This window comes from Pleurodeles waltl, chromosome 8 (assembly GCF_031143425.1).
Source record: "Pleurodeles waltl isolate 20211129_DDA chromosome 8, aPleWal1.hap1.20221129, whole genome shotgun sequence".
Taxonomy (NCBI): Eukaryota; Metazoa; Chordata; class Amphibia; order Caudata; family Salamandridae; genus Pleurodeles; species Pleurodeles waltl.
In genome coordinates this window covers 1202416290-1202435899 of record NC_090447.1, presented here as the reverse complement: position 1 = coordinate 1202435899, position 19610 = coordinate 1202416290, and positions in this window count along the sequence as shown.

Genomic DNA, 19610 nt, shown 5'->3' with positions numbered 1-19610 from the left:
CCGGTTAGATAGCGTGTTCATGCCATTGTCGACAACAGCCAATGTTTTTTCTAAATTTTCCTTATCAAGTTGCCTTAAACATGCAGCAGCCTCAATTTGAGAGAGCTTCCAAATTTCATTATACATAGCATATAAAAACCGTTTTGAACGTTGTTTCTTAGGACCTAATAGGAAATCTTGTAGATCTATGCTGTCAGAAAGAGTGTTCAAGTGTTGTTTCACCGCTGTTAAAGTGTTTGTCTGCACCCATTGCTGGCACAGCTTACCCACACTGTATGTTGTTATTATACCACTATGTTGACCCGATAGAAAGCGAGGGTCTGGCCTATGAATGGAAAAAAACCCTAACTAGTTCAAAAAACGCTTCTGACACTCATCAGTGTCGGTGGGCCATACCAACCATCCCCCGGGACGGGAAAGTGAAGAATTATAAGCACCAGCCTTAACCATTGCATCAAGCTTGTCCTCCGAAATATTAAGAAAATGTTGCCAATCTCTAAATTTTGTCGGGGTAGGGATATTGGGCGTGTTTAGATCCTTAATTTTTGCTAACCCCAGACATGATGTCTGCTCAACAGTATCATTTAAGAAAATCATTTGCACAGGAATTAAGCAAGCGCGAAACAAAGCCTCCCTACCCTGTATTTGCCAATCTTGTGTTCCCCATACACTCTTCAAATCGATAGTGTTCTTCCAATATTCGTAACCCTCAATCGATAGTCGGGAAACAAAGGGATCTGAATAAATCAGTTTTGTATCTGTTAGCAAAAGTTTCCTAAATTGCGCTGGAGGTAATTTAAAATAATACGATTCAGCTTTCTTTGTATCATGCCCAGAAAAGTATGTGAATTTGTCACTGTAAAACTTTGGACTCCCCACCTGTGGTGTTGAACAGTGTTCCCATTGTGTGTAGTTAAAGAGAGGCCTATATCTAGTTGCACGGTGCAGGTAGTGATGTCCCCAATTGTTATAGCAGAACATTTCCCCATAATTCATTGTATAATCATATACATCATCACTTCCAAAAGCGGAGTAGTCCTTCATTTCAGTTAGCATCGAATCAACCGTTTGGACATCCCAATCATCAGAAACAACATTAGGTGTAATAACATCAGACATAGAAATCTTGAACACGTATGGTATTTGAATTATCTCTGTAGGCCCGTATATATCGAACGGAACTTTGTCCCATACAATTCCATCAGGAATCGGAATAGCTGTAATATTGACAGGGGACAAATCACGTCGGACCTTATGTGATGAATGGTGTGGTGTTAAAATTACATCAACAGGCTCCACAGAGGAGCGATCAGCGATATAGTGACCATTAATTAGTAAAAAGAAAACAGTCACAAAACCAATCCAAAAAAATAATGCAATAAATGTCAAACAGAACCAGATATAGTTCCATGGATATATCAAATAGTTCCTTTCAAGCCATCGATAGAATTCGCTACCTCTCGAATGTTTTTCAGTCACAGTTGAGGATGAATCTGAAGAAAAATCATCAATGTCTACAACATAGCCAGAGGAAGTCTCCGCAAAAACAGGACCCATCGAATTCCCATCCACTGTTGTTGGAAGTTCTTGATAGACAACGTTATTAGTGGTGGAAGTGTTCGTGTAAAATACAGCCAAATCCTGTAGCGGGGTGTTCTCCGAAGTTGTTACTGGAACCAACAAAAGTTCATTTTCCGCCCTCCCCATGGTCGAGGAAGTGTCCGGAACAGCAGCTGACATAGTTGCATAGTCAGTAGTAGCGATAGTCATCCTACTATGTAGAGGGGTGTCCTGTTGGGTAGTGAGAGGGGATCGGGAACTACCCAAGGGACCTCCTGGTCTACTGTGAAGAATCGGCCACATGGTGTAATTTGATGTCATCAATGGAGATGAACCTGTTTGATTTAGAACCAGACAAAGGTGGAAGGATGACAGTCCTGGTGCCTTTTATTCCCAAGACCGGTACAGGTGCTCTGTATGACGCACCAAATTCTTTTTTCACAGCGATCTTCTCACGAACCAGATCCCCAACGTTAGGAATCCAGCCAGTCGAAGTTTTCGCCAAGTCCCTTATTCCCAAGGTGGCAGCACTCGCAGATGATTTATCATCACGGAATTGTTGAAGCCCCTGTAAAACAGCGAGACGTTCTTTTATGTCAAATGGTGTTTCTGCTGCCACCATACCAGGGGCATCAAGATTGGGGACACACATAGGTGTCCCAAAGAGAACCTCATATGGAGACTTTCCCCCCAAGGACCGTCTTGGCAGATTATTCAGTGCTCTCTGGACCCCATATAGGTGATGTAACCAACTGCGGCCTGAACCTAATACTCGAGACGTTAAGGACTGCTTTAGATCACGATTCCGCCTCTCCACGACCGAATTTCCCTCGGGATGGTATGGTGAGGAGTAATGGAGTTCAACACCCATCGTCCTCATGGTGTCCCTGAAAGCCTTAGAGGCAAATGCAGGGCCCTGGTCCGAATGGAATGCCGCAACCGCATATGTACCAATACAGATCAGCAAATCTTTTATAACAGTCCGGGCGTCAGCCGACCGCTGTGGCCATACCCACAGGAATCTAGAACAGGAATCTACAGCCACTAAAATGTATTTGTATGCATCATCAGGTTGTAAGGGACCACAATGATCCAGGTACACACAATGGAGTGGCTTGTCTGACACTAAGAGAGATGTCTGCGGAGGGCGTTTGATATTGGAGCCCTTAATTTGCTGACAAATGTCACACCAAAGGACATACTGTTTAGTCCGTCTGCATAGACCAGGCTACCAGAATCGTTGTTGTAAAATGGTGATAGTAGCCTGTATACCAGCATGTGCAGAAGCGACACCTTCATGTGCAGCTGTAATCATCTCCAATCTTTGGTCTTCATTTGGGATCACTCGATCACCAACATCAGGAATTGTTGCAAAAGCAACATTCTGTGCACTGATATGATAGGTATAGTTTGTAGGGTATCCTTTCGGAAGGGTCTTGCCTGCAGCCGAGGCTTTAACGGCAAGCAGTATTTCATTATCCAACCTCGTCCAAGAACGAGTCACTGCAGCTACAGAAGCCGTAGCCACTGATGCTTTGGCCGCCTCATCAGCCAATGTATTACCGGCAACATGTATTCCTACACGTTGGTGCCCCAATGTATGAACTACATGGACACATGGCAGCTTATCCTTAAGATCAGCCACCCTTCCCCACAACATTTTGTGTTTAATGGTGTTCCCTTTAGAATCTCTAAACCCGTTCAGTTTCCAATGACTGAGGTATTCATTGTATGACTGGACGCAGTAATATGAATCACAGACAATCAAAGTCTGTGTTCCTGGCTCTGCATGTTCGAGCGCTAGACGAAGTGCCTTTAGATCGGCCAACTGGGCTGTGCAGTCCCCTAAGGTCTGAGTGTAGGTATTATGAGGATGGAAAACTCTGTCTTCCATTATCCCGCACACGGCTGCGCAAGCTGCCGAGTATTGATGTTTAGTACCCACAGCCGGTTGTGCCGATCCGTCAGTGTAAATGATGGTATCATAACTGTCTATTGGCAATATGTGTAAGGGAGCGGGGTACTCCTGTTCATACTGGAGAAATTCTTGCGTCTGAAGTCTTGGGTCAAACACATAATCAACATCAGTGACGGTCAGAGACGTTGCCCATTGAATCCAGCGTGGATATAATGCCTTAGCGTTTGGAACGCTCGCTTTAGTGACAGCCTCTAAGGCCGGCACCGGGGAGACAACAATTATGCGCTTCCCCTGGGCAAGTGGTCTCTCCTTTATGACGGCCATCTGAACTGCTGTCAGAATTTTTTCTGTAGGAGCAAAACGTTTCTCTGCATTGGAGTACAAATGTGATTTGTATGCTATTGGCACTGTGTCACCCTCATTAAAGGTGACATATGTAAACCCAAGGGCACCAGCTATTATTCTGATGACCAAGTTCGTTTTGTTGTCACGTGTGTACAAGTGTCTAGCTTCCAGCATGTCTCGTTGTATATCCCTAAGGATATGTGTGTTTTCAATTGTCCATCGCCTGCTAGAAAAATTGGGCTGAATCAAGTCATACAGTGGTTTGATGCGTTCAGCATAATCTGGAATGTAGGTTCTTCCAGAATTAAAGAAACCCAGTAATGACTGTAATTTCTTAAGCGTGTTCGGAGGCTGTAGCTGAGCACATTTTTCTAGGAAGTGCGGGCCAGGCTCTTACCCTCATTTGATAGCTCATATCCCAGGAACAATACACTAAGACAAGCAATCTTGCTTTTCTTAAAATTAAATTTATATCCGAAGGCAGCAAATCCCACAATTATCCGATCGACCCTTACAAGATGAATGTCAAGGGTGTCATCAGTGAGATAGATATCATCCACATATGATAATGCCTCGGGATCTAGCTCATGCAATATTGATGTTACACAGGCCGAGAACAGCCCTGGGCTGTTCTTATAGCCTTCTGGTAAACGACAAAAGCGTTTCTGAGAGCCAAAGGAGAATGCACTGAAGTCCCTACTTTCATGTGCTAAATTCTGGCAGAAAAATCCATTTGAGATATCCAATGTAGTTTTGTATTTTTTACGCACTATATTATTAATCAGCGCTGTGCTGTGCGAATTTTGTATAGCATATGTACGTGTATGACTATTCAAGTGTCTATAATCAACCACTATTCTATATGAATGATCAGGTTTCACAACGGGAAATAGCGGATTGCCGATGCACAGGGCTCAATTACTCCCTGGTATTCAAGTTGTGACAGTATCTCCGTCACTGGAGCTTTCGCTTCATGTTTAACAGGGTATTGTGGCTGCGGGTGAGGTGTAGACCGGACGGGAATAACATGACAAGGAGAGTCCTTGTCCCAACCTACATGATTACGGTATAATGCAGGTGCCTGTGCTAAAGCCCATTCAGCAGCATAAACTTTTTTGTCAGCCTATGGAACAAGATCGGAGAAAGAAGGCAAAATGACATCTTCCCCATGCGGGAGCTTGCGGACATGTTCAGGTGGCCAATCTCTCTCGGCCAACAAGATATCACTAGTTAGTTCATCCCAGAATATTACACTAATAATGCGTTCCACATCTCCCTCTATCTGAATCGTTAAATCATAAACCAGATCGGGTGGGAGAAAGCGGCCATCTGCCGTTTCAACAGCGATGTAATCGCTAGTTGCTGTCGCATCCAGATGATCTTTCAGACTCTGGCGACATATCGTGACCTCTGCCGCGCTGTCCAACAGAGTCACTGCCCACCTCTTGTTCCTCAACAGTGTTCTCAATATTACTGGCATTTTTAATAGTCAGTGATGCCACTTTCTTCTTTTTAAATTGTGGCTTCTGCTGAGCAGTCTTTTCTTCTTTTTTAATGGTAGACTGCGGCAAGTCTTTCTTTTCTTTCACATATTCCGGACGTCGATCTTGACGGCCCCCTCTGTCGCTACATCTATCCGGTGCGTCCTGAAAGGAACGAGAAGGACGTGAATCAGTATATCTGTCTGGAGTTCTAATGTTATCCCTATTCCTGAGATTATACCTCCTTTCGGAGTACTCCGGATGTGGAGAATCAGCTCTTTTATTTCTCCTATCTTTGAAATCTTTTTGTTTGTCCCAGCACTTCTTAGAGCCCTCTTGTGCTTGCTTTGTACCTTCCTTATGGGTGGTACTTGGTACATCCAATTTTTTAGGTTTGGCTCCCAGTCCATCCCGTCCTATACTAGTATAGGTATCTGATATTATTTTCGGTAGCTGTCTCTCCTGTTCCACATGTGGAGTTTCTCGGAGACGTTGGCGTATCGCCAGTGCCACAGCTTCCCCTTTAATATTACTTAATATTATCGAGGAGACGGCGTCAAAGTTACGCATCAATTTCATTCCCAGGTCTAGGGCCGGTGCAGCCCCATGCTCATTTTGTATTTGTTTTAACACTTCCGGTAAATTGGCAATTGTAGGGGTACCATGTGTGGTAGTATAAAGGGCAGCGAAGACTGTACCCCAAGTGGCACATTGATCCACCGAGGGAACCATCCCGAATGGCAAGCACACAGTGAGCAATCTATGTTTCTCCTGTGGCCCCGTATGGGGCAACACAGCTTCCAGCTGATTTGTTTTCTGAGCAATCCAGAACGGTATTTTTTCCCATTCCGCGGGCACTTTACCCATAATGGTATGTACTGTTTGTGGATTAATACCAGTAGCCAATTGATATCCACCAGCTACTGGCGGTGCTGGACGCGCTGGTGTAGTGTTCAATGTTCGCATTACGAATTGGACCAATCGTCTATATAAAGCCACTAAGTCATTATATAATATTCTTACATGTACAACCGGGTGAGGTGTATATGTGGCAGACATGGGCCATGTAGGCCCTTCATTACTTAAAGGACCTAGCCTCACTCGTCGTAGTACATGTGGTAGGGCGCCTTCAAACCAGTTCTGATGCTCTTGATATGTGAGCGATATTTCATGATACTGGTATGCTTCGTATCGTACTGGTACGTCCGCAATGTCATAAGTGTGAAATGTGTGCGTTCGTTGGTCAGCCTCAGGAAAGGCAACCCAACAGTAAAATGTTTCAGTTTGGTATGCTTCAGTTGCTTCTATAATCAAAGTAACCTCCCCGCCCTCTTCTGTAAGGCCATGCGCTAACAAATGTTGTGTAAGTGCATGTCTAGCATTTGCAGGAATGTCTATGGTATTAGCCATAGTTTGTTTAGTGAAACGGAACACCAAAAATAAGGGAAGTTTTTCCTTTTTATGAGTTTGAGCTCGAACAACCTTCAGCCTAATTAGGGGTTACCTGTTCGGCTGAGGAGGATTCTCCCAAAGACCACGGACGTCTCTGTATAATGGTACTGAGGGTACCTGTTGTCTGTGAGACAGTGATAGTCAGGGTATCCATAAATTAGTGCCTAAACACCATCGTTGGTGGCGCCATGTCGTAGTTTGGACTCTTGCTCTGAGCAAGACTGCTGGTCTCGGGATGACAGTACTTTCGTTTGTAGGTGACTAAGTTTCTTCCTACAACTAGTTGTTTCTTCCTACAACTAGTTGTAACTGTTGTCCAAACCTTACCGGCTTACTAGCAGTACCTCACCAGAAACACAATAGTAAAAGGTGATTTGTAGCAGTCGCTTATGCATGGACTCAAAGTAAGATCTCTCACGGTTGTCGTGGTTAAACGGAAATTACCCTTTTCTCACAGATTTATTATGTCTCATACAAACAAAGGCAATAACACAGATGCAGTGAAGTTATAATAGTTTTTATTCAACATAACTGCAATTTGCGATAAGTTGCATGAACTGCAATGATTAGGATAATGAATATACCAAGCAACAGTATGGTGAAGAGGAGAGTCATTGTTATGAAGACCCCCACCATTATGCAATATATGAAAGAAATATATGTGTATGTAAAAAATGGAATAAGCCCTAATACCCTAAGGAGAGTAAGTCTAACCTCCTACCTATAAAAGGAGAGCATGGTTCGTTAAACCTAATCTGCCAAAGCTGTGTCCATGAGAGGAGCCCCCAACCCTCGTTACCTTGGAATGAGGTCTCTATCTCAGACTCCGCAGGGACACGAAGACTGGGTCAGCGTCAAGATGACTGCAGCATCGGTATCAGAGATGGTGGCGATGCCCTCTGGTCGGAATCCCTCTGATTATCTGTCTAAAAGTGTGTTGTATTTATACAGATTTACAAGGTCCCCTGACATAAGTGTTATTCATAACAATAGATAACAGGCATGCTTGAGACAGCAATTAATATCAACAATCCCTCGAAAGTATAGAGAGGGAAAATCCCTAAGTGTGAATGCCTACTGTATGTTTGTCTTTCGTGCTTGATCTTGACGCCTTGGCGCAGTGACACTGATAATAGAACCCATAACAAGTGGCCTAACTATAAACAAGCCCACCATTTTAAAGGAAATAAATAATTAAATGGACTAAGACAGAGCAAGCTAAGTAGGTTAAAAGTCACTGGGTGACGGGGGCATGAGTTTACAAGCCTACGGCTAAGCTAACTCCTGTTATCCCACTGAAACAAACTAGGATTCACTACAGGAGAGGACCTACACTGCAAGTGCTGCTGTGACCTGTGTCTGGAAGCAACAATGGCTGATGTGTCTGGGGAAAGGGCCCCTGCCTTCACTTCAGAGGAGTTGGAGAAACTAGTGGATGGGGTCCTCCCCCAGTACACGCAACTGTAAGGTCCTCCAGACAAAGCATGCCTGATTTGAGTGGAGTGGATGGAAGATACATGGGGGGGCTGAGGCCTACATGTGCGGATGGGGAGTTTGTGTGCGTCCTGGCATTGGTGGGAACTGGTGGGCAATGAGTATGACAGTCCAGACGGGTGAGTAATTTCCTTTCCCACTGTACCATTATACTTTTACAATACCTGTACTCACAGGATCAACCTCTGCTAGGTACTGAATTTATGGGAAAAACTTCAACACTGTTTCGAGTGTTGGCAAGGCCTAGACTTACCTAAAAAATTCCTCTAGACTTCGAGAACAAACTGATGAGCCAAACCTATCTGCACACTCATAAGATCCAATTTCCCTGTGGGAAAGCATTTTCAAGCTAAAACTATGCAATGTCTTAGTAAGACTCTTCTCTGCAGAAATCTTTTCCCACATCTCCTTCATTTCTGTCTTCTCATAATTTGTGATCTATGGGTTGTACCAAGCAAGAGCAGCATACTTATCAGCAACAAACTCGATGTTGATGTTTGCATTCCACATCTTTAAAATGACTGGGTTATAATTATTAATGTACTTTGAAGCCTCTGTTCTTCTCAAGTTGTAAGTATTTTTTGGTGACTTCTGCATTAATGTATGTCTCACTGCTGACACAAAGCTGTTTACTCTTCCTTCTGAAACCACAGGTCGAGGGAATCCAAAATGGCATCTTGTGTAAAATTTAAGTTTGCTTCTATATTTTCGTCTGCAGTACTTCCCACATCTGTGGTTTTGGAACTGCAGAACTTGTTGCTCCAAACCTTTATCGCCAGTATCTTTTGGAATGGATCTGTTCCAAATTTAGGAGTATCTTTAGACCATTAGAGCATGTGAATATGAGGAACACCTCTTGCTTGGTACTCTTTACGCCAAAAGAAATCAGTTACTTCACCAAGAGGAGGGTTTGACTTGTTGCAGATGAAAGACATCAGAGCTTGAAACCAATGACTAACCCTTTCAGTGCTCATGATGGAACAGTTTTGTCATGAGCACCGGTGGTTGTTTGATGAGGATGGAACCGTCCCGTCGTCTGCACAGGACCATCAAATCCCTCTGCTGTTTGCAGAAAAGGGATTTGATTTTTCTAAAAACAACCTCAGGAGTTGGGAAAGAGCTTTCCTTGCTCCCGAGGCATTTTTAGTTTTTACTGAAGTGACAAGCAGCGCGCATGCACTGATGACATTTCAATGAAAACGAAAGTGAAATGAGCTGATCGGTTCAGCCCTTGATCTTCTCCCCGGGGGGGGCAGAAATCCACTAGAAACCAGGGACTATATTTTCTTGTGTAGGGGTTGCCTAGAATGGGCATGCCGATGTCACCCCTCTTCAAAAGAAATGGGCATGGTCTTTCTTCCCCCCCGGTCCCTCACTTTTTATTTGAACACATGTTTTGGCCATTTCTGCCAACCTGGGGCTACTGCCTGTTGGTGTGCGTGGATGGTGCTTGGCTGGTGGTGTGCATGGATGGCTCTTGGCTGGTGGTGTGCGTGGACTGGTGCTTGACTTGCGGTGTGGCTTGCATAAATCCCCCAGCGTTTTCTTACCCAGAATCCCCTGCAAACCTCAAAATCACCTAAAAAGTTACATTTATGTGTGGTGAAGTTGTAGAATCACCACACCGGCACAAATTTCCAACATTCCAGTGTTCCTCGCAGCCTCCTGATAACAAATTATACGTCACTTGTATCTGTGCCCAAAGCAGACTCAGCTTAAAAACGTATAAAATTAAACACTGGGGGGAAACAAAGTGGGTCCTAAAGAGCCATCTACACATTTGTGGTCCATCCCTGCTGCAGGCACTTGCCCCACACACACAGGTTGGTTATCATTTTTATCAGGAAGCCGAGGGGAACGAGGTGATCCCACACAGAAATGTGAGGAAAATTTGATTATTTTAGCTAAATTTGAGGTTTGCAGTGTAATCTGGGTAACAAAACATTGTGGGATCCATGAAAATTACACTTCCCATGACTACCCCAAGTGTCTGTTTTTCAGAAATGTCTGTGTTTGGTAGGTTTCCCTAGATAGCTGCCGAGCCCTGGACCGAAAATGCAGGTGGCCCCCTATCCATCACAAAATGTCATGTTTTTGCAAGGGGTGCCTGCGTTTTTGTGTTTCTGTGACTTTCCATCACAGAAATGGGAGGAAAATTGATTTAGACACATTTTGAGGTTTGCAAGGGAAGTCACCTCATCCTGGATTCCCCTGGTTGTCTAGTTTTCAAAAGTGTACAGGTTTGCTAGGTTTCCCTAGGTGCCGGCTGAGCTAGGGCCCAAATACACAGCTTGGCACATTGCAAATAATCAGTCAGTTTTCAGTGGAAAAATGTGATGTGTCCATTTTGCACTTTGGGCCCTTTCCTGTCATGTGCACTAGGCCTACCCACATAAGTGAGATACCATTTTTATCGGGACACGTAAATGAACACAGAACAGTGAAACAAGTGTAATTGCCAATTGTCTTTCTCTGCATTTGCACCCTTCTAATTCACATGCTAGTATGGGTACCCACAAATTAAGAGATGTGCAAATGAGCACGGCTTCTAAATTCTGTTATCTTATGTCCAGTTTTGAAATACATAGGTTTCCTTCATACCTATCTTCACTCTTTTTACTTTACCAAATTAATTGCTGTATACCCGGTACACAAAGAAAAAACATTTCAAGGTTCAGCTCAGTTATTGGTACTGGGTACCTTGGGTTCTTGGTTAACCTACAAGCCCTATATATCTCCACAACCAGAAGGGTCCTGTGGATATAATGATATATTGCTTTTGAAAATCTGCCATAGTTAGAAGAAGTTACAGATGAAAACATAGACACAAATGGCTGCTTTTCTCAAGTCAGTTTCAATATTTTTTAATTTCAACTGTTACTTTCTATATGAAAACATTGAATGTTCTATACAAATTACACCTTGCTGAATTCAGAATTTCGTTTACCTTTAAGAAATATATAGCTTTCCAGGATCAACCATTGTTTTTACATTAATTTTTACCTCTAACTGGAACAAGATTGAAAGCACAACAAATAGGAAAAACAGCTTATTTCCCAGTAAAATTTCAAAACTGTGTTGAAAAAATCTGTTTTCTGACTGTTCCTGAAAGCTGTGATTTTAGCACCACAAACCGTTCATTGATGCCATTTGCAGGGGAAAAAAACAGACACTTTCTTCTGCAGCACTTTTTCTAATTTGTCCCAAAAATCCCAAATGTATCTGGATTTTGGCTAACTTTTTAGTCCCCTCCAGGGAAATCCACAAACCCTGTGTACTTTTAGAATCCCCAGATGTTGGGAAAAAAGGAAGCACATTTGGTGTGGATACCTTATGTGGACAAAACGTTAAGGAAGCCTAAGTGCAAAGTACCCCAAAGAGCCAAAATAGGCCTAGCACAAGGGGGAGAAAGGCCTAGCAGCAAAGGGGTTAAAATATCTGCAAACATTAGCGTGATCCAAGAGACAGAGGTCTCCTGGTGTCTTCAGTTCAGTGTCTTTAATATTGGTGTTGGCTCCTCTCAAAAACTGAAGATGATCATCCCACGCATACTCAGCACAACTGAGTGTCAGGAACCAAGTAGGTGTATCTAGGTTTCTTAACATACATTTCAGCTCACTGTGATGATGCTACCAATAGTCGTTGGTACCATGTTAGTACGCTATCAAATTAATCAAGCTGTACTCCAACTTTTCATCCTTTTCATGAACTTTTTCAACAAACTCCTTTGCAGAAAGGTATTGAATACTTACTCCTGTCTTCAGTATATGGTTACCAGCATATGAAAGGCAAGATAAGTCACTTTCAAACAGAAGATGGAATATATATGGAATACACTAGCGAAATCTAGTTACTTCAGAATATAATCTAGTTGAGTGGTATTCAGTTGCAAGTATCTGTACAGGATGGTTATTATAGAGCTCATCTTCTCCAGTGCGAAACAGTTTTGGAAAAAGCGAGCTTCAACACTCTTTTTTTCCCAGACACTCATGGGAGCTCCTTTAGCTTACTTCATTTGGAAAAGATCAATTAGATCACCAATAACTTCTTTAGAATGAAGCTTCTGATCTTGACTGATCCACCTTTTATATTTGAGCACTTGACGATACTGTTTCATCTTCTATATGTGTTATGGCTTGAAGAACATCAGTATGTTTGTAATATATGGTGTTTTCTTGTAGGTATAACATTGCTTTTTGTACGTTATTGCCATATCTTTTTGCTCTTTGTAGGAATACCAATTACTAAAATAATAAGTGCATCCTCTAAATCACCCCTATAGTTTCAATATTCTTTTTGAAAACTAATTGCACATAAACAACTCTACCCTTAAGACCTTTCTGAAGTTCTGTAGTTGGCAATTTACTTGTTTTCAGTTCCATATGAACAATAGCTTGGAAAGGATAGGCACATTGCATAAGGATCGATTCATAATCATGTAAATCTTGAAGCTCTTGCAGTACTGGAACTATTTTTAACTTGTGATGTACAGTTCTAGTTGGTATTTTATGATCCTCTAACTTATCATAGCAGTACTTACAAATTATTTGCTTTAAGCCCAAATCAAAGTGCTACTCTACAAACAGATAAGCTGCAAAACCTGCCCATTTATCTCTATTTTACTCTTCATTTTTTGAGTATAATTCAATTTTACAAGTTTGACTTTGTTAGTCAATGTGTCGACAATATATACAAATATAATTTGGCTTCTCAGAAGAAGCTGTGTTAAACTTCCTAATTTCCTCTGTAAATTTATCAACATTAATTACTGTGTCCTATTCGTCTACACCTGCACAGTGAAACTCCTCATTTTCTCTACACTCAGGACCAAAGAATCAAAACTGAACATCGTCACAAACTCTTTTTACATCCACAACTGTGGCATGCAAAAGAACTCTATTCATGTCTCCTAAACATAGAGCAGGAGTTTTTACATAGTAAAGCCTCCTTACAAAAGTTCTCATTCTAGAGTGGGGTACAGCTAACATTCTAAAATAATAAAAGGTGCAGTAGCAAACTTTCTTTGACAAACATGCTAGTGAATGTCCTTGTAAATTGGTTTACTTCCTTCCTTTGCATTGATCTAATCCTTGCAATGCACCCATTATCCTCTTCAAACGTTTGCAAGGAAATATATGAAATAAACTTCTGAATAAATCAATTGGTTCTTGCTGTATACTGCATATGCTGCTACAATTCCATTTATACACAGGTGCCTGTCTATGCCTTCCCTGTACCACTTCAGCTATAACTTCCTCTCCAATTCTAGGTACCATCTCCGCTTTTGGAATAGGACTACCATCCTTCATCCCATAACACCGTCCAGATGTTTCAACTGCATGAACTTATGTGTTCTCTTGGAAGTAGCTTTCAATATTAAAATAAGATTCTGTACCGAAAGTATGTTTTCAATCACCCCTAAAGGTTTTACATAAATTACTTCTATTTACAAATTGTTTCCTTTGGCTTCTTTTCTCCACACTATACACTTTTTTATCCAGTGTTCTCATTCTACTAAGAATCAAAATAAATAGTTTCCGCTTCAGGGCAAAGGCATTGTCAACTACAATTTCAACATGTTCCTTTTGCTTGATTAATTCTCTTTATATATTTCTTCATACTTTTGATGAGATTACCCTACAACGAAACACTCTTACTCTTATTTCTTTAAACCGCTTCTGTATTTTGGTTAAAGTATCTGCTTTATCCTTCAATGTTTTACTCTTAATATCATGCACTTTTCCTCCTTTCTTAGGAAGTTTAAAACATGACTTTCTATTTACTTGTTTTTGCTCACATTCTACTTTTCCACACAAGATTCTGTTCTCTTACCAACAGCTCTTTTCTCTTTCTTTCCATTTTCTGCTTTTTGTCCTTTTTCTTTCACATTTGTGAGGAGATAACAAAGTTTCTCTTTTGCTTTCTTGTTACAGTTTTTGGTGGCACTGTGATTTTCTTCTTTTAAGTGCAAGTAGATATAAGTAATGAAAAAACAAATCAATATATTTAACTTTTCTTTAGATATTCTTAAATTATACTTTAAACCATTTAACTGTTTTTATGTACGGTTATATTTTAATTACATAGCACGATGCCCAATGGCCTAACTACAGCCTAGGTAAGGGGTGACATTTCTGCAGTAAGAGGTCAGTTCAACACTTGCCAAGTAGCTTTTCTACTGCCAAGCTGAGCTGATGTTTAAAACTACATTCTCAGACATAGCAGTAGTAGGCCCTACCCATGTTTAAAGGAGTACTTTTTTGGATAGGCGAGTATCTTCTCTTAGTAGTTAGATACAAATATGAGTGAGTGTATCAGTTAGCAACTGGTTCTCATACTGCAGTATGCAGAACTGCTGTTTGGTTGTGTACATCAATGTATGATTGCCTTGTTCAGTGTCTGACTGTATCTCTGAGTGCTCTGTTCTCTTATAAGGAGGTACGAGTTGTAGTATGAGTGGACTGGGTGTAGGGGTGTGCCAATGCACATCTATCTAAGTGAAACTGTCAAGGACATGTCCCACCTTTTAATTACACAGCACCATGGCTGATGGCCTATCTACAGCCTAGGTGAGGGGTGACATTTCTGCAGGAAGGGGTCAGTTCAAGAATTGTCAAGTAGGTTTTCTACTGCCAAGTCGCGCTAACGATTAAAACTACACTCTCAGGCTCAGCAGTAGTAGGCCTGACCCATGTTTAAAGTAGTACTTTTCTGGATGAGAGACTATCTTCTTTCTATAGTAGTTGCCTACAAACTTGAGTGAATGTATCAGCTAGAAACTCGTTCTGATACTGTAGTATGCACAGCTACTGTTTGTGTGTACACATGAATGTATAAGTGGCAGTGTCCGAATGCATATGTGAGTTCTTCCATCCTTTTAGAAGTAGGTACATGAGTTGCAGTATGATTGGGACTCTGCATATGTGATTGGGCATTGCGGTGTGCCAATTCACATTTAACTCAGTAAAACTTTCAAGGACCTGTCTCAAGTTTTAATCACATAGCACCATGGCTCATGGCCTAGCTCCGGGATAGGTGAGGGTGACATTTCTGCAGTAAGAGGTCAGTTCAAGACTTGTCAAACAGGTTCTATACTACTAAGTTGGGCTGATGTTTAAAACTATACTCTCAGGCTCAGCAGTAGTAGGCCCGACCCATGTTTAAAGGAGTACTTTTCTGGATGGGAGACTAGCTTCTCTCAGTAGTTGCCTACAAATGTGAGTGAATGTATCAGTTAGCAACTGGTTCAAATACTGTAGTATGCTGGCTACTGTTTGCGTATACGCATGAAAGTATAAGTGTCTCTTTCAGTGTCTGTCTGTGTATCACAGTGCTTCTATCCTTTTATAAGTAGGTATATGAGTTGCAATATGATTGGGATTCTGCATATCTAACTCAGCATAGGGGTCTGCCAGTGCACATCTAACTCTGTGAAAGTATCAAGGACATGTCCCAAGTTTTATTCACATAGCAACATGGCTTATGGTCTACCTACAGGGTAGGTGAGGAGTGACTTTCCTGCATTAAGAAATCAGTTTAACACTTGTCAAACAACTTTTCTAGTGCCAACTGAAGCTGACATAAAAATACACACTCAGACTGAGCAGTGCCACATCTGACCCTTTTTTAAACCACTACATCTTTAACATACCTACTCCGTGACTATAGAGAATGTATTACATAGCTGACAACATTTACATGTAAATGTGTGATATAGGGTTGTAGTCTATTTTTACTGTGAATTCTGGGACTTGTAGTATTCATTTACTATGGTACTAATAAATCTACAAATGCCAATATATAAACAGCAATCTTTCTCTACATAAGTACATCATATATATATATGTAAAATATATATGTAGTCCCACAAATTGGTAAAAAACTGTTGCAATCTACTATTTCTAATATGAATTTTGGGATTTGTCATATAGATTTACAATGGAACAAAAGACTCTTCAAGTGCCAACATTTATAAAAATATTGAGCTGTACATATGCCCATCAAAAATATATCTCTTAAATATATAACAAGAGTTACACAACCACTCACAGATTCATGTATTGAACATAAATTGTTGTAAACTTGAAATAAACATTTACATTTTAAATTGTCTTTTTTATAATTTTATATATTTTAGATACCTGTAAAATCAGGTACTTGTTAAAAATCTTTGTTTTCCTGCGCTTAGTAGCTACTTTCATACCTCTCAGAAAATATTAAAACTCAGCATAAGAATGCCATTCTCACACATAGCAACCATTAATGGCAATCTTTTCAACTTTCTACTCTATGATACTACAAAAGGTAGTGAATCAAAAAATGCCTTTAATTTTTATCGTTCTTTGCTGCAGTTTTGAATGGCTACTATTCCTTAACTTGCTGCACTATTCCTAATAACTTAAAATGGTAGGCTAGCTCTCAATATTTGCTTATTTTTTGTGACCCTCAGCAAGGACCCCGCATAACTTTGCGAAGAATTCACAAATATGTACGGGGATCCAGAAACATACCTATTTTAATTATTTTAAAAATTTACAGTTATACTACACTTCAAATACAACTCCTCATTAGGGAAACACTTAGGCCCTCATTCCTCATTATGACATTGCCGTCAAATGCCGCCTACTGCCATGGTGGCGGCTGCCAACATACCGTCGCCATGACTACCAGCTGCCCACCCGCATTATGACTTCTGCCAGAAGGCTGGCGGAATACCGTTGACGGTCATGGCGGCGGACGACGGAAAGATGGCGCTGCTGTCAGCAGCAGCACCACGCCAGCAAAACACCGCCTACCATATCATGAGCAATGATATGTCCTGGTGGTGTTTTGCTGGCGGATGCTGCTGCTGACAGCAGCGCCGCATCCCGTCTCCTGCTGGAGGACCCCCTGAAAGCAGGTAAGTCGGGTTCTCCAACAGGAGAGGGGTTTGGGGATGTTGTGTGCATGGATGAGGGTGTTGTGTGTGTGGGGGGTTGTCTGTTTTTGTATGCATGCATGCGGGTGTGAGTCGCGTTGAATGCGTGTGTGAATGACTAAATATGAGTGTACGTGTATGTTTTGTGTTGTGAATGCGTGTGTGCGACAATGTATGTTGGTGTGTGTTGCGGTGTGTGGGTGTGTATGAGTGCATGTGTGGGTGGATTAGGGTATGCGTGTGTGTATGAGTGCTCGTGTGGGTGTGTAAAGGAGAGGGCAGGAGAGGGAGGGGGAGGGTGGGGGTTAGGAAGGGCTCAGGGGAGTGGGAGGGGGCGGTTGAGACCCCTATCAGTGCCAGGGAAGGTATTCCCTGGCAACAATAGTGCCTACTGCCATGGTTTTTTTTTTTTGTGGCGGTACGCTTGCCACGAAAACCATGGCAGTAGGCGTGGTCATAAACCCGAGGGTGGGATTGTGACAGCCACCAGGCTGGAAACTGAAGTCTCCAGCCCATCAACCGTTACCTCCCTAGCGGCTTGAGCCAAAACGCCAATGTCATAATTTGGGAAAAGGTACCCCCAGCCTGCTGGCAGTACCTTTCCCCAAATTACCGCTGACCGCCAGGGTAGTAATGAGGGCCTTAATCATTATATTATAAAAACTGAAAAAACTTTCAATTTCACTTAAATGTAGTACTAGCTCTTTAATACTCTACACCAACAGTCCTTTGGCAGGGTTTGTATAGCAACCCAATAGAACCACTAGGTCAAAAGTGCATGTTTTGTTTTACTGTGCAACTGAAATTCAGCAGTTGCGCTTGACTCTTAGCAACTATAACCATTTCAAAGAATACATTACTTTTTTTAAATTTCAAACACAGCCAATCACATAAGTATTTTCATAGTTTCAATAATCACAACCTAATGTTTAGTATCTGCATATTAAAATCCTCAAATTGAACGTATCTTTTTTTCAAACAAGTGCTCACTCCATTTTAACTGCCTCTCACTACGGAAATATCTCATTCTTGTGCAGCCATCTCCTGTGAGGTAGTCACCCTTTCCTCCACAAAGCTCAGAGTGTGGACTGTAGGGCCCAGCTTTGTGTTTTGGGCAAGTGAGTATGCCAGAAGGAGTGGCATTGACAGGGCCTGGGTTTGTCAGATGTGGAGATAAAATGGTTTGGCCGGAGAGGTTTAAAATGGCATCAATTGCTGACATTGGTAAAAAGCATTAGAGATTGCCAACCACCTTACCTCATGATTTTGCTCTTGGGTGGTAATGACCTGGGTACTCTTACTGGGGTAGGACTGGAAATCCTAATGAAAAATACCTTTGCAGAATTAATGAAACTTTTTCCTCAAACTGCCTTGGTATTTTTCAACATATGCCAAAGGCAGAAATGTAAATGGTCTACCAAGTGCTGTCCACAGATGGACAAAACTAGGAAATATGTTAATAAAACTGTTTCAGCATTCCTCAGAGACCATGAAATGGGCTCTATCTATAATAACAACCTCTGCTTTGACATGGATGGAATTTATAGAAGTGACTTCGTTCACATCACTGACAAAGGCAACAGGGTGTTTCTCACCAACTTGAAACACTGCATCCTATACTATGTGTAGTTATCAACCATTATACAATAAGCACAAAGACTCTTCTTAGAGTCACACTATTTCCCAAACACTAGTTCATTTTATTTAAAAATATTTTTTCCCAGGCTTTTCTATATTCGTGAATTCATCATCAATATGCAAAACAAAAGCACACATTCAATGCACCCCACCACATTTATACTTTACTACTGCTTTAATAATTCAGTACACTACAAGGAGAGCATTAATGCAAATGGCTATCTAGATGCCTCTTTCAGCCCATCTCTTAGTGGGTGCATAAGTATCTTAATGGCTCTGTGAGTCTGTGTGTAACTGTCTGAGTGGGTCTATGAGTCGGTGTTTGAGTGTCTCGTGGGTCTGTCAGTGGACGCACAAGTATGTGACTAAGTCTGTGAGTGGGTGCATAAGTGTCTGAGTGGGTCTGTGAGTAGGTGCATGACTGTATGAGTGGGTCTCTGAGTAGGTGCATGAGTGTCTGAGTAGGTCAATGAGTGGGTGTGTGACTGACTGGGACTGTGAGTAGGTGCATGAATTTCAGAATGTGTCTGAGTGGGTGTGTGAGTGTCTGAATGGGTCAGTAAGTGGATGCATGAGTGTCCATGTGGGTCTGTGAGTGAGTGTTTGAGTGGATCTGTGAGTGGGTGTATGAATATCTGTATAGATCTGAAAGTGGATGTGTAAGTGTCTGAGTGGGTCTGAGACTGGATGTATGACTCTCTGAGTGGGTCTGTTATTGGGGGCAAGAGTGTGTGAGTAGGTCTGAGACTGGGTGTGAAAGTGTCTGTGGTGGTCTCTGAGTTGTTATGAAAGTGTCTGAGTGGGT